Source organism: Budorcas taxicolor, chromosome 17 (assembly GCF_023091745.1).
Source record: "Budorcas taxicolor isolate Tak-1 chromosome 17, Takin1.1, whole genome shotgun sequence".
Lineage (NCBI taxonomy): Eukaryota > Metazoa > Chordata > Mammalia > Artiodactyla > Bovidae > Budorcas > Budorcas taxicolor.
In genome coordinates, this window is record NC_068926.1 from 11,582,861 (window position 1) to 11,597,957 (window position 15,097).

Sequence of the window (15,097 nt, forward strand, 5' to 3'; positions counted from 1 at the left end):
GAGGGGTGGGGGTGGCAAGCTGCAGCTCTCAGGCCTTCCCAGTAGGTGAGCATTCTGTTTTGGAGAAGCAGTTTTCTGTATCCATCTTTCTGCTGGGTCATTCCACATCAGCTGTGTGGCTTGTCTGTGTTTCCTTATTTGTAATGTGGCCATCCACACCCAGGTAGAAATACCACCCTCCCCCCCAAGTCTTGGAGAGCTCTCACTCCACTCTTGGCTTTCTCTGATGTTCTCAGTCTATAAGGTGTTGGCCCTTTCATCGTACTTGTTTTGAATGCTGATGATTCCAGGGGCAAAGGGACTTTCCCAGCTGGATGCTGCTGCTTTTCTGAGAGCTTCTCTTGTTTTCAGAGCTTTGTCCTCCAATCAGGAGCTCCCGAGAAGATCATTTTATTGTTTTAAGAGGCCTTTCTATTAGTTTCCTACTGCTACTCCAAACAAGTTACCACAAACTTAGTGAATCATATCACACAAGTGCATTAGTTCCGAAGGTCAGAAGTCTGACATACCTCTTCCTGGGCTAACACTGGGCATTGGTAGGGCTGCATCCCTTTCTGTAGGCTCCGTACAGGTCATGGTTCCTCACCTTTTTCAGGTTCTACGGGCCTGCCTTCCTCAGTTTGTGGTCCCCTGTCTTCATCTTCAAAGCCAGTAAAGATGAGTCAAGCCCTTCTTACTCTTTTAAAAAAAATAATTTTAAAAATTGGAGTATAGTTGCTTTATGATATCACATTAATTTCTGCTGTACAACAAAGTGATTGTTATACATATTAATATATGTACATTTATTCTTATATGCGTGTTCATTATGACTTATCACATGATACTGAATACAGTTCCATGTGCTACACCATAGGACCTTGTGGTTTATCCATCCTGTGTGTAATAGTTTACGTCTGCTAATCCCACACTCCCAATCCTTCCCTCACCCACCTCCTCCCTTCTTAGCAAACAAAGTCTGCTCTCTGAGTCTGTGAGTCTGTTTCACAGATAAGTTCATTTATGCCATACTTTAGATTCCACATGTGATGCCATATAGTATTTACTTGTATTTCTGTGTATGACTTACTGCACTTAGGATGACAGTCTCGAGGCCCGTCCATGTTGCTGCAAATGGCATCATTTCATTCCCGCTTATGACTGGGTAGTCAGCCAGTATGCATGTATGCACCGCATCCCCCTTGCCCGTTCACCTGCTAATGGACAGTTAGGTTGTTTCCATGTCGTGGCTATTGTGTATAGTGCTGCTGTGAGCCAGGGGTGCATGTACCTTTTTGAATTATGGTTTTCTCCAGATATATTCCCAGGAGTGGGATTGCTGGATCATGTAAGTGATCTGCATCACTCTGACCTCCTCTTCTGCTCTCTCTGCTACTTTGAAGGACCCTTGTGAGTACATTAGGGCCACCTGGACAGTCTCACTAAAGATCAGCTGTTTGGCAACTTTAATTCCACCTGTGAATTTGCTTCCCATTTTTTTATGTAATGTAAGGGGACGACAGAGGATGAGATGGCTGGATGGCATCACTGACTCGATGGACGTGAGTCTGAGTGAACTCCGGGAGTTGGTGATGGACAGGGAGGCCTGGCGTGCTGCGATTCATGGGGTCGCTAAGAGTCAGACACGACTGAGTGACTGAACTGAACTGAACTGAACACATCTACAGATCCCGGGGGCTAGTATGTGATCTTTGAGGGGACCACCATTCTGCCCACCACAGCCTCTTCTTCCACTGTGCTCTTTGCACATGATCTCTAGTAACACTTCCTCACCATTACTGGCGTGATTTTCTTACTCTTCCCTGCTTTTTAATCACTTGTCACTTTTTTTCTTATGTTCCATGGGAGCGTCACCTACAGATACTTTTTTTATCTACAGGTATTTTTTGAAAGTGCAGATAGAAATCATATGACCGCCTGAGAGATTTTCCCATGATCACAGTTATATATGATAATTAAATTTGTCTTACTCAAGTTATGTTTTGTCTATTTCCCTTGCTTCATGCCTTTCTCTTCTAAAATGTCATTTTCCAGGAATTCCCTTTTTTATTGGCATTACCAATAACAAGTAAAGAAACTAAATTTAGTCAGTGTTGATTCTCACATTAAAAATACATGGATTATGGAATAGGTCCAAAGCTTCTCTTCTCATGATCACGTGTACTTTAGGCAAACTGGTTCTATTTCTCCTTTATTGAGCATTCAGATATATTTATCAAATGCTTTTCACATATGTTTCCCATTAGCCTTGAACTTTGGTGAATATTTGGAAGATATCATAGCTTTTGATGGTCCCTGAAGGAAAATATTGAATTTTTTTCCAGTTCATTTTGCATCCATTTTATGGTGTGAAAACTATGTTATATTTTACTTGACATTGTGTTTTATAAATGTCAAGGGTTTAAATTCTGTGATCAGTTTTTTTTTGAATTTTGTCTCATGAATTAGGATTCCCACAGGCATCTTATTTTCTTTCAGTGTTTTACATTTGCAAGATTATGTGGCAATGTGATGTTAAGTTAGTCTCCAAGGATGAGCTCTCCAGAGAAATTGGAGAGGCTTTTTTGTTTTTACATAAAAAATCCCTACTTGGCTCGTAGAAATACACTAGATCCCTCCCAGAAGGTTTTAGTTCAAATAACCTAAAGAATAATTCGCCCAAATGGTACTAAAATGATGTATATAAAGCAATACTTTTCTTTTTTTAGGTAATAAAGAAATAGTCACTGTTTCTTTATTACCTAGACTGCAAGATTAATTTCTTTGGTTCTCACAAAACAGAATTTTATTTAGATTGGAGTCATTGTAACCTTTTCTTTTCTGCACTTAATGACCTAGATTTTTGTTTGGCTCCACGATCTAAACTCTATTTAGACCTACTAATGGTATAAGCCTTCTGTGCTGACAGAACACCCCATGTGCTAACTTTCAGCTCGAGTCCTCTGATATAATGTCTGCTGATAAAAGTTGCCCAGTTTATCAACAGACTTCAGTGAGGAGTGTGGCATTTCAATGACACCAAGCCAGGGACCGAGCTGTTCAGACATACCATTCATCGCCTCCCTTCACAGGGCCTGAGCAAGCATTCCTGCTTTTAATCGGTACATATATGGTCTTGAGAGCAAAATAAAAGGTGTCTGCTGCCCCTGAGTAGGCAGTCATCATGTCCAGTGGCTGTTGGATTCGTCGTGTAATAATTGCCTTCAGTGAGATATACGTTGCTCAGGAAACAGCAGGAATGCATAATTAAGGCCTTTACAGACCCGTATGCTAGGGGTTTCAGAGGAACTAACTGCTGAGAATAGACTGTTAAGTGTCTACCTTAGCATGCCAGATGAACACGTAAACTATGGCCTTCTGCACAGCACATCAGACGACTGTACTAGCAGGGCTGCATCAAAATCTGACCTGGGGTGGCCAGACAGGCCTCATCATATTTCTACACCTGCTGGGGGTGAGGGGGAGGCAGATGTGACCCTGTGCCCGACGGGCAGAAGGTGAACTGGTGACGTCATGTGTGGCAGTGGCCTTATTCCTTCTACTGGTTGTTCTCACTCTCTGAAGGAGAGGAATTGAAGTAAAACATGGTTTATAATTAAATAGATTATGAGCCAGTGATTGACCATCACATTCTCTAGGAATATATCTAATAACATGGTAAAATACTCATTAACAGCAAAGAAGGGTAGGCAGTAGGATACAAAAGTTATTAAAATGTAATACCAAAATGCTTTTAGTTTTTACCTGAGGGTCTTAGTATTAGAGTAAGTTTAAAATATTCCTTTGACTTTTTTTTCTATTTCTTGAATATTCTACATTGACTATATATTCTTACTATAATAGGAAAATGTCATCTTTAACAGAAAAAGAAAAAAAAATGCTTAAAGCAAATATTTCATGTCTGAATACACCAGATCTAAAATCTGTTGAGTAAGATTTAAAGTTATATAGGGAGTGCTTAAACCCACTCCAGTGTTCTTGCCTGGAGAATCCCAGGGACGGGGTAGCCTGGTGGGCTGCCGTCTATGGGGTTGCACAGAGTTGGACACGACTGAAATGACTTAGCAGCAGCAGCAGAGAGTGCTTAATTTTCAGATTTGGATTATGATGGACAGGGAAAATATTGGTTGAATATGCTTTTGTAGAAATTAATTCTCATATTATTTCAAAGGGCCATCTTGAAGATGATCATGAAAATTACATAATAATTTCCAATATGTGAAACTATCTAAAAAGCTTTACATTTTGTATTTTTTTCAGTAAGAAAATTGAAAAGTTAGGCTACTGCAACAATATTGTAGAATTATCACTTTTTATACATAAGTCAAATTTGAGCTATACTTGTAGAGGTCTTGTGAGTCACAGTTAAATTTTATTTAGAATAAAAGACTATGGATATTTGTTTATTTGTACAGTTTGGTTGTTTGATGTATTTGGTACATATCATTTCTTAAGTATTTTTCAATGAATGGATGAGTGTTTCCAGTCAATTAACTATAGCACCAGAGACTAAAGTCATTGTTTATTTGCCCTAAATAAAAGTAACTAAACATGACTAAGAGTAACAAATGGATAGGAAGCTGAACTCACCAGTGTAAGACTGAGCTATGAATATGTGCATGAAATGATCCGATGCCCTATGACAGCCATGATATTGTCTTTTAGTGTTTGTTTCTAGGACATACAAAATTCAAGAGGTAGGCTTTTTGAAATTCAGCTCTTATTTTTATTTTATTTTATGATCTAGAAGAAGAACTATGGATGGAGGTTCATACCATTGTATAGAAGGTGGTAATCAAAACCATTGCAAAGAAAAAGAATTGCAAAAAGGCAGAATGGTTGTCTGGGGAGGTCTTACAAATAGTTGAGAAAAGAAGAGAAGCAAAAGACAAATGAGAAAAGGAAAGATAAACCCATCTGAATGCAGAGTTCCAAAGAATAGCAAGGAGAGATAAGAAACGCTTCTTAAGTGAACAATGCAAAGAAATAGAAGAAAAAAAAAATAGAATGGGAAAGACTAGAGATCGCATCAAGAAAATTAGAGATCAAGGGAACATTTCATGCAAAGATGGGCACAATAAAGGCCAGAAATGGTATGGACCTAACAGAAGCAGAAGATACTAAGAAGAAGTGGCAAGAATACACAGAAGAACTGTACAAAAAAGATCTTAATGACCCAGATAACTGTGATGATGTGATCACTCACCTAGTACCAGACATCCTGGAATGCAAAGTTGAGAGGGCATTAGGAAGCATCGCTATGAACAAAGCTAGTGGAAGTGATAGAATTCCAGTTGAGCTATTTCAAATCCTAAAAGATGATGCTATGAAAATGCTACACTCAGTAGGCCAGAAAATTTGGAAAACTCATCAGTAGCCACAGGACTGGAAAGGTCAGTTTTCATTCCAATCCCAAAGAAAGGCAATGCCAAAGAAGGTTCAACTACCGCACAATTGCATTCTTCTCACACGCTAGTAAAGTAATGCTCAAAATTCTCTAAGCCAGGCTTCCACAGTACTTGAACCAAGAACTTCCAGATGTTCAAGCTGGATTTAGAAAAAGCAGAGGAAGCAGAGATCAAATTGCCAATATCCACTGAATCATAGAAAAAGCAAGGGAGTACCAGAAAAACATCTACTTCTGCTTCATTGACTACGCTAAAGCCTTTGACTGTGTGGATCACAACAAACTGTGGAAAATTCTTAAAGAGATAGGAATACCAGATCACCCTACCTGCCTCCTGAGAACTCTGTATGCAGGTCAAGAAGCAACAGTTAGAACTGGACATGGAACAGCAAACTGGTTCCAAATTGGGAAAGGAGTACGTCAAGGCTATATATTATCACCCTGCTTATTTAACTTATATGCAGAGTACATCATGCAAAATGCCAGTCTGGATGGAAGCACAAGCTGGAATCAAGATTGCTGGGAGAAATATCAATAACCTCAGATATGCAGATGACACAACCCTATGGCAGAAAGTGAAGAAGAGCTAAAGAGCCTCTTGATGAAAGTGAAAAATGATAGTGAAAAAGCTGGCTTAAAAATCAGCATTCAAAAAACAAAGATCATGGTATCCAGTTCCATCACTTCATGGCAAATAGATGGGGAAACAATGGAAACAGTGACAGACTTTATTTTCTTGGGCTCCAAAATTACTGAAGATGGTGACTGCAGCCACAAAATTAAAAGATGCTTGCTCCTTGGAAGAAAAGCTATGACAAACCTAGACAGCATATTAAAAGGTAGAGACATTACTTTGCCAACAAAAGTCCTTCTAGTCAAAGCTATGGTTTTTCCAGTAGTCATGTATGGACATGAGAGTTGGACTATAAAGAAAGCTGAACACCAAAGAACTGATGCTTTTGAACTGGAGAAAACTCTTGAGAGACCCTTGGACTGCAAGGAGATCCAACCAGTCAATCCTAAAGGACATCAACCCTGAATATTCATTGGAAGGACTGATGCTGGACCTGAAGCTCCAATACTTTGGCCACCTGATGTAAAGAGCCAACACTTTAGCGAAGACCCTGATGCTGGGAAAGATTGAAGGCAGGAGAAGTGGACGACAGGGCATGACAGAGGACCAGATGCTTGGATGGCATCACCAACTCGATGGACATGAGTTTGAGTAGGCTCTGAGAGATGTTGAAGGACAGGGAGCCCTGGTGGGTTGCAGTCCATTGGGTTGCTGTGAGTTGGACACTATTTAGTGACTGAACAAGAAGAAGAAGAAGGGGACAGGGGAAGCTGGGGAGCCTATATCATAATTGAATAACAGTAATCTCTTACTGAAGGCAAGATGGGACAAGGCTGTAAGCCCCCGAATTAGGAATCAGATTGCCTTCTCCTCTGCTTTGTAATTGACTTGAGTCTGTTCATCACTCTGTGGATCTTAGTATTTTCATGTGTGTATTCAAAGAACTGGTCTAAAGTTCGTGGTTGTCTAATTAGAGGCCCATGAGAGATCTGGACTCTGGCAATGAAAGGCATTGGTGAGGGGAGAAGCAGGGGTCCCTCTGAGTCATTCTCACCTTTCTGGTCAGATCCCACGCTTTTAATTCATTTTTGCCAACGAGTTTAATTTTTTGATAGCTTCCAAAATAAACCAAACACGTGTAGACTCATTTAGGAAAAACAGGCATGGAACCACTTGTTACAATGGGTAGGTCTAATCCACACTTTGTTTTAATACATATAATGATGTTTGAGAATTATTCTTAAAGGCTTACTCATGCCACAGGATTACAATTAGTTTTTTGCAATATGCTTTGTTCTGGAGATGTGGTTTTACACTCACATGTCATTACTGTATGTGGTTACTTCAGTGTTAGGATGAAATCAGAGTCATCAAGTGTAAGTGCTGAGTATCCCTATAATTGAATGGGATCTGGTGGCTGAAAAAAGGATCTCTGATGAGAGACCAGAAGACATGCATTCAGTTCTCATCACTCACAGGCTAGAGGAAGAGGGCCTATAGGATTTTGTGCTTTTTGATTTTCCCATCAGCAAAATGGAGTCAACACAGGTCAATAATTAATCTCCAGAGGGGTTGTCTGAGACTCAACCATGAAGACCTCTCAGATTCTCTCTGAGAGTGACATCTTTTTTTTTTTAATCTGTATATATTTAAGGACTGATGGTCATCTTGAGGAACAGCTTCCCTTGGCCTTCTAGTGAGCGAGCCAAAAAGATGTTTGGATCACTTTTCATTACTCATAACTAAATTACTAATAACTGACCATTTTCTCTAAATGATTATTTCCTTTGTGAGCTCAAGTGAGAGAGAAGGAAAGAGAATATGGCCGTATTACAGGAAAGGCTCTACCTGTGAATGCCTTCTTTCTTTCCTTCTTTTTTCCCTTCGTCTTTCTTTCTTTTCTTTCCCTCTTCCTTTCTTTCTCTTCCAGTTTTATTGAGATATAATTGACATACAGCATTGTGTAAGTTTGAGGTGTACAACCATAATGATTTAACTTACAGACATCATGAAATGATCACTGCAGTATATCTCGTGAAGGTGTATGTATCATATACATACAAAATAAAAGAAATAAAAACAAATATTTTCTTTGTGATGAAAACTCTTAGAATTTACTCTCTCAACAACAATCATACAGCAGTGTTATCCTTATTATGCTATACATTATATCTCTAGTATTTACTCATCTTATAGCTGAAAGTTCGTACCTTTTGACTGCCTTCTAAGTGTTTTAAGTAGTAAAACATGATGGTTTTGCTTCTAGCTTCAGGTGACCAGTTGTTCTGAGACTGGGAAACCCTGTCCAGACCTACATCCATGACAGTGAGATCTTCCCACATTTCCATGTGTCCTTGGCCTCATAGGTGGCCTGAGGTCCCCTTGTGACCACAGGACATAATTATTGCCTTTTTTTCCTGCTGAAAGTTTGTGTTCTCTTAGATTTATACCAGCACTTAAAAACTGTGAAGCCAATATTTTACAAAGAACTCACCAGCTGTTTATTTGAGTTAAACTTCCAGTGCACAGGAAAATATTTGCTTTGTTCAAATAATCAAGGGCTTTCCAATTGGTAGAATGTAGACTGTAAACAAGCCGCACTTTTCAGAGGAAGCAACTTGATCTAAAGTTGTAGTAATAGATTCACAAATTTCAAAGAACAGAAAAAAATGCCCCAATACTATACCTCAGCACTCCATGTCACTACTGTCTAGTCATTGGGTGAGGTGTGCTGTGTGGGTTTTGTTTTTTTTTTTTTATGTTCTCAGGAATGTTAATTCCTTTTCACTAACTGTGTGGAAATTTAAAACATGTGTTTATCCTAAACTGGCTCATAAACAAAATACTATAGGTAATGAAGGATGGCCTACAGACGATTAATGGAAGTGGTTAAATCTTTTGTTGCAAGTGTAGAATTTTCCCTCTACCAACATGATCGGATCATTTCTTGACCGTATTTGACTATAGTTATTTTGAGTGTATTCGTGTTCTTCTACATAGATTTTCTCATGCTGCTTATTTCTCCTTCTTTTGAAATCTCTGCATCATTCAAGGTCTTGCTCAAATCCCACCCTTTCCAAGGAAGCTCTCTAGCCATGAATGGCCCACAGTGTTCCCTCCCTTCTGTGAACTCTGTTTGTATATGGTTAAGAGTTTTCTTAATCTTCATTTTTGGGTAGCCATTACATCTCCTATTTCTTTGGTAACTCCCACAGCATCTAGCTCAGTGCTAGTGTTTGGTGCCAAGTAACAAGTAAGTGCTTACTGATAAATACTTTTTGAATGAATGAATGAACAGGGCTTTAACTAGCACAAAGTTGTTTTCACTGATTTTTAACATAATTTCCTGAAGTTTAGTGGAGATGTTCTGGGAGTAATCACAGGGAGCTTAGGACACAATGGTAATTTTATAAGCAAAATTCTAGTCTTTTGTATTATTTTGAGAAGAACTGGGTGAACAGGAGGAGGATAATAACTAAGAATATAGAAGATAACACAGCAGAATCAGAGGTTAGCAGTTATAAGTGGGGTTGGTTGGAGCTTCCCCAGCTTTGGGACATAAGCACCTAGGACTTTGTGGTTGATGTATTGATATATAAGACCACTGGATAATCTTCAGTTCATTCTTTAAGTTCATTATTTACTGAGCAACTTCTGATTATAACCAGACATTCCAGGTGTTTTCCCTAAAGAGAAAAGTACTAATTGATGACTCAAACATTTCCACTTGAGCACTGTTGGTGAATAAGTTGGCATTCTGAGTATACACTGGGATGTTGCTAATTTTCAGGTTTTTAAGACTACAAGGTTGAGGACCACACTCATTATGGTGCATAGAAGATACTTGTGGTGGTGGGAACTTTCTAGTGGTCCAGTGGTTAAGAATCAGCATTCCCAATGAAAGGGGCCTAGGTTAGATCCCTGGTTGGGGAACTAGATCCCACATGCCTCAGCTAAGAGTTTGCAGCTAAGACCCAGGACAGAAAAATAAATAAATAATAATTTAAAAAGATTATTGCCATGGAAACTTCTGTATTTCTGGTACCACGTACCATACCATAACATTTCTGGTACCATAACATATCATAACATTAAAAGCATTAAAAGGAGGTAGAATTCTTTTTTGTGTGATTCAGTTATACATATACACATATATTATTTTTGAAATTATTTTCCATTATAGATTATTATGAGATATTGACTATAGTTCCCTGTGCTATAAAATAAACCTTTGTTGCCTGTTTCATATCTATTTTATTAAATTAGAAATCTAGCATTCTATTTATACTGTCAAACAAGTGAACTCAAAATGTCATAAAAATTTTTAGTAGGCAAAAATTCATGTTTTCTAAAATATATATATTATACATATATATATGTATACAAAAGCTTTTCTACTATACTTGATAAAGGTTTGAGAGAGATCATAAAAAAAGGAAAGAGATGGAGAAATTGGAAAACATTAACTAAAGGAAATGGAAGCACTGAATATGAAATAGGAAAAGTAAAACAAACTAGATAAAAGTGAAAGATCCTTGTATTTTTCAAAAAATTCCAAGATAATTCTAATATGCAACTGGATTTTAAAAAGTGATTACAAGTTTTTGAAATTTAGTAATTTTAATCTTTTTTTCTAAAAAAAAACTATCACTTTTTCTAAATGTCCTATGGAAATCTAATAACAAAGTGTGAGATACAAAATTTTAAATATGTTTGTATAGGATATAAGATTAATATAAATTAATATAAATATATTATATTTAAATTATTAATGACATCATTCAAGATGCTCCTATTCTTATTTTTTCTGCACTTAATAAAATATCCTCAGAAAATGTTAACATAGCTCTCACTATGGTTATATATTTTTTTCTTTTCCTTTATATTTCTTCTGAATTTGGCTTTATGTATCTTTGTTTCTTTGTTGTTAGGTGCCTAATGGTTTATGATGTCTATTTTATTTGTGAATTGTATCTTGGCATTAAAAATATTCCTTTTTTCATTTAAAAATAAATTATTTTAAAATAAAAAGCATTAAAAGGGCTAAAAAGAGACAAAGCCTTTTTATCAAAAACTTTAGAGCATGTTTTAAGCACAGGGAACATAGAAGCACATTTTAAAGTATAGGAAATAGCAGTTTCCTCTCAAATTTTTGTGATCATTTTTGATAGGGATTGTGTTTGATCTCAAAATGATTCTGAGGAATGGCACTTAATTTCTTATTTTAAGCATTTAAAGAGATAGATAGAGGAAAAGAGGAAAGAAGAAAGTTCAGTAAAAGTCAAAGGAACTAACTGATTTCACATTTTTTTCAGATTAAGTAAGTCTCATAAACACTAAACAACCTGAACTTTAAAATGCTTTCATTTGCTTAATAACACACTTTGCAATTATGTAAAAGCAAGAGCCAGAGAGGAAAGGAGATAATTATGGTGACCTGAGATGGCTAAAATTTAGCATCTTACTTTTTTAAAATTTTAATTAGTGTTTTCATGTCCAAGGGACTTAAATCAGTTGGCTATTGCAATCCCAATTATTTATCAAATTTGCACACTGGGTTGGAGGAGTGTTGTGGGAACTTCGACTCTCCAGAGAAAACTGAGCTCTGTAGGGGGAATCATAGATAAGGAGATTTAAAGCTGTAAGAAAGGAAAGCTGGTGTATATTTGGGAAGGATTTCTTGCTCAGTGATATAGCCACCACCAGCATGTAACCATGCTTTTAATGTGTTGTTTACCTACAAGTGACAAAGTCCACTCATTAATATATAGGTAAGGGCAGTTGCAGTTTTGAATCTGAAGGGTTTGAGGAAAGTTGAAATGAAAAATGAATTAAAATTGCTTCTCAAAATGTTAAGTGATGACACTGATGGAAGAACTATACTGGTTTCTCACATTTCCCTATTTTCTGATAGAAATTATCTGTGGAGCTGAAACTTGGAAGTTTATGCTTTACCTAGATGTATGTATTTTTTTTGTGGCTTTGCATGACAAATATTTGGCTTTAGAAAGCAGCATTTAAAGACATTTGCTTCCTTTGAAAGGAGAAAAATCTGGAGATATCATGCTCCTTAATTTTAAACTATACTAGAAAACTAGAGTAATCTAAAGAGTATGGCACTGGCCGAAAAATGAATCAGGGATCAATGGAACAGAGTAGAGAGCCCAGAAATAAACATATGCTTATATGACAATTAATCTATGACCAAAAAAAGCAAGAATGTACAGTGGCAAAGACAGCCTCATCGATAAATGGTGCTGGGAAAACTGAACAGCTACATACATAAGAATGAAATGGGACCATTTTATTACACCATATACAAAAATAAACTAAATGGATTAAAGACTTAAATGCAAAACCTGACACCATAAAGCTTATAGAATAAAACGTAGGCAGTACACTCTTTGATATTGGTCTTAGCAGTATTTTCAGTTCAATTCAGTTCAGTCGCTCAGTCGTGTCTGACTCTGTGTGACCCCATGGACTGCAGCATGCCAGGCTTCCCTGTCTGTCACCAACTTCCAGAGCTTGCTCAAACTTATGTCCATCACGTTGGTGATGCCATCCATCTCATCCTCTGTCTTCCCCTTCTCTTCCTGCCTTCAATCTTTCCCAGCATAAGGGCCTTTTCTAATGAGTTGGTTCTTCGCATCAGGTGGCCAAAGTATTGGAGTTTCAGCTTCAGCTTCAGACCTTCCAATGAATATTCAGGACTGATTTCATTTAGGATTGACTGGTTTAATCTCCTTGCAGCCCAAAGGACTCTCAAGAGTCTTCTCCAACACCACAGTTCAAAAGCATCAATTCTTTAACACTCAGCTTTCTTTATAGTCCAACACTCATATCCATACATGACTACTGGAAAAAATAGTTTTGATTAGACAGACCTTTGTCAACAAAATAATGTCTCTGCTTTTTAATATACTGACTCAGTTGGTCATAGCTTTTCTTCCAAGGAGCAAGAGTCTTAATTTCGTGACTGCAGTCACCATCTGCAGTGATTTTGGAGCCCCAAAAAAGAAAGTCTGTCACTGTTTCCATTGTTTCCCTGTCTGTTTGCCATGAAGTGATGGGACCAGATGCCATGATCTATTTTTTGAATGTTGAGTTTTAAGCCAACTTTATCACTCTCTTCTTTCACCTTCATCAGGCAGCTCTTTAGTTCCTCTTCACTTTCTGCCATAAGGGTGGTGTCATCTGTGTATCTGTTATTGATATTTCTCCCAGCAATCTTGATTCCAGCTTATGCTTCATCCAGTCTGGTGTTTTCCATGATGTACTCTGCATATAAGTCAAATAAGCAGGGTGACAGTATACAGCCTTGATGTAGTCTTTTCCCAATTTGGAAACAGTCTGTTGTTCCATGTCTGGTTCTAACTGTTGCTTCTTGGCCTGCATACAGATATCTCAGGAGGCAGGTCAGGTGGTCTGGTAATGCCATTGCTAATAGAATTTTCCACAGTTTCTTGTGATCCACACAGTCAAACGCTTTGGCATAGTCAATAAAGCAGAAGTAGATGTTTTTCTGGAATTCTCTAGCTTTTTCAGTGATTCAGCATATATTGGCAATTTGATGTCTGGTTCCTCTGCCTTTTCTAAATCCAGCTTGAACATCTGGAAGTTATTGGTTCAAGTACTGTTGAAGCCTGGCTTGAAGAATTTTGAGCATTACTTTGCTAGCGTGTGAGATGAGTGTAATTGTGCAGTAGTTTGAACATTCTTTGACATTGCCTTTCTTTGGGATTGGAATGAAAACTGACGTTTTTGAGTCCTGTGGCTACTGCTGAGTTTCCAAATTTTCTGGCATATTGAGTGCAGCACTTTCATAGCATCATCTTTTAGGGTTTGCAGTAGCTCAACTGGAATTCCATCACCTCCACTAGCTTTGTTCGTAGTGATGCTTCCTAAGGCCCACTTGAGTTTGCATTCCAAGATATCTGGCTCTAGGTGAGTGATCAAACCATCATGGTTATCTGGATCATGAAGATCTTTTTTGCATAGTTCTTCTGTGTATTCTTGCCACCTCTTCTTAATATCTTCTGCTTCTATTAGGTCCATACCATTTCTGTCCTTTATTGAGCCCATCTTTGCATGAAATGTTCCCTTGGTATCTCTAATTTTCTTGAGGAGATCTCTAGTCTTTCCCATTTTATTGTTTTCCTCTATTTCTTTGCACTGATCACTGAGGAAGGCTTTCTTATCTCTCCTTGCTATTCTTTGGAACTCTCCATTCAGAGGAGTATATCTTACTTTTTCTCCTTTGCCTTTAGTTTCTCTTCTTTTCTCAGCTATTTGCAAGGCCTCCTCAGACAACCATTTTGCCTTTTTGCATTTATTTTTCTTGGGGATGACTTTGATCACTTCCTCCTTTACAGTGTCTTGAACCTCCATCTATAATTCTTCAGGCACTCTGTCTATCAGATCTGATCCCTTGAATCTATTTGTCACTCCCACTGTATAATTGTAAGGGTTTCGATTTAGGTCATACCTGAATTGTCTAGCGGTTTTCCCTACTTTCTTCAATTTAAGTCTGAATTTTGCAATAAGCAATATTTTTTTCTGGGGGGTGGGGCATAGCCTCAGATAAGGGAAACAGAAGCAAAATAGATAAATGGGACTACATCAAACTAAAAACCTTTTGCACAGTGAAGGAAAGCATCAATAAAACAAGAATTTAGACTACTGAATGGGAGAAGATATTTGTAAACGATATATCTGATAAAGGGTTAATGTACAAAATATATAAAGAATTAATACAACGGAATGTCAAAAAAAATACCGAACCAAACAATTGATTAAAAATTGGGTGTGCATGCATGATAAGTCATTTCAGTTGTGTCCGACCCTTGCGACCCTATGGACTGTAGCTTGCCAGGCTCTGCTGTCCATGGGATTCTCTAGGCAAGAACACCACAGTGGGTTCTTTGCCCTCCTCAGGGGAACTTCCTGACCCAGTGATCGAGCTCCATGTCTGTTAAGTCTTCTGCCTTGGTCGGTGGGTCCTTTACCACTAGCGCCACCTGGGAAGCCCCCCAAATTGGGCAGAGGATCTGACTAGATGTTTTTCCAAAGAAGACATACAGATGGCCAACAAATGGGAAGATGTTCAACATCAC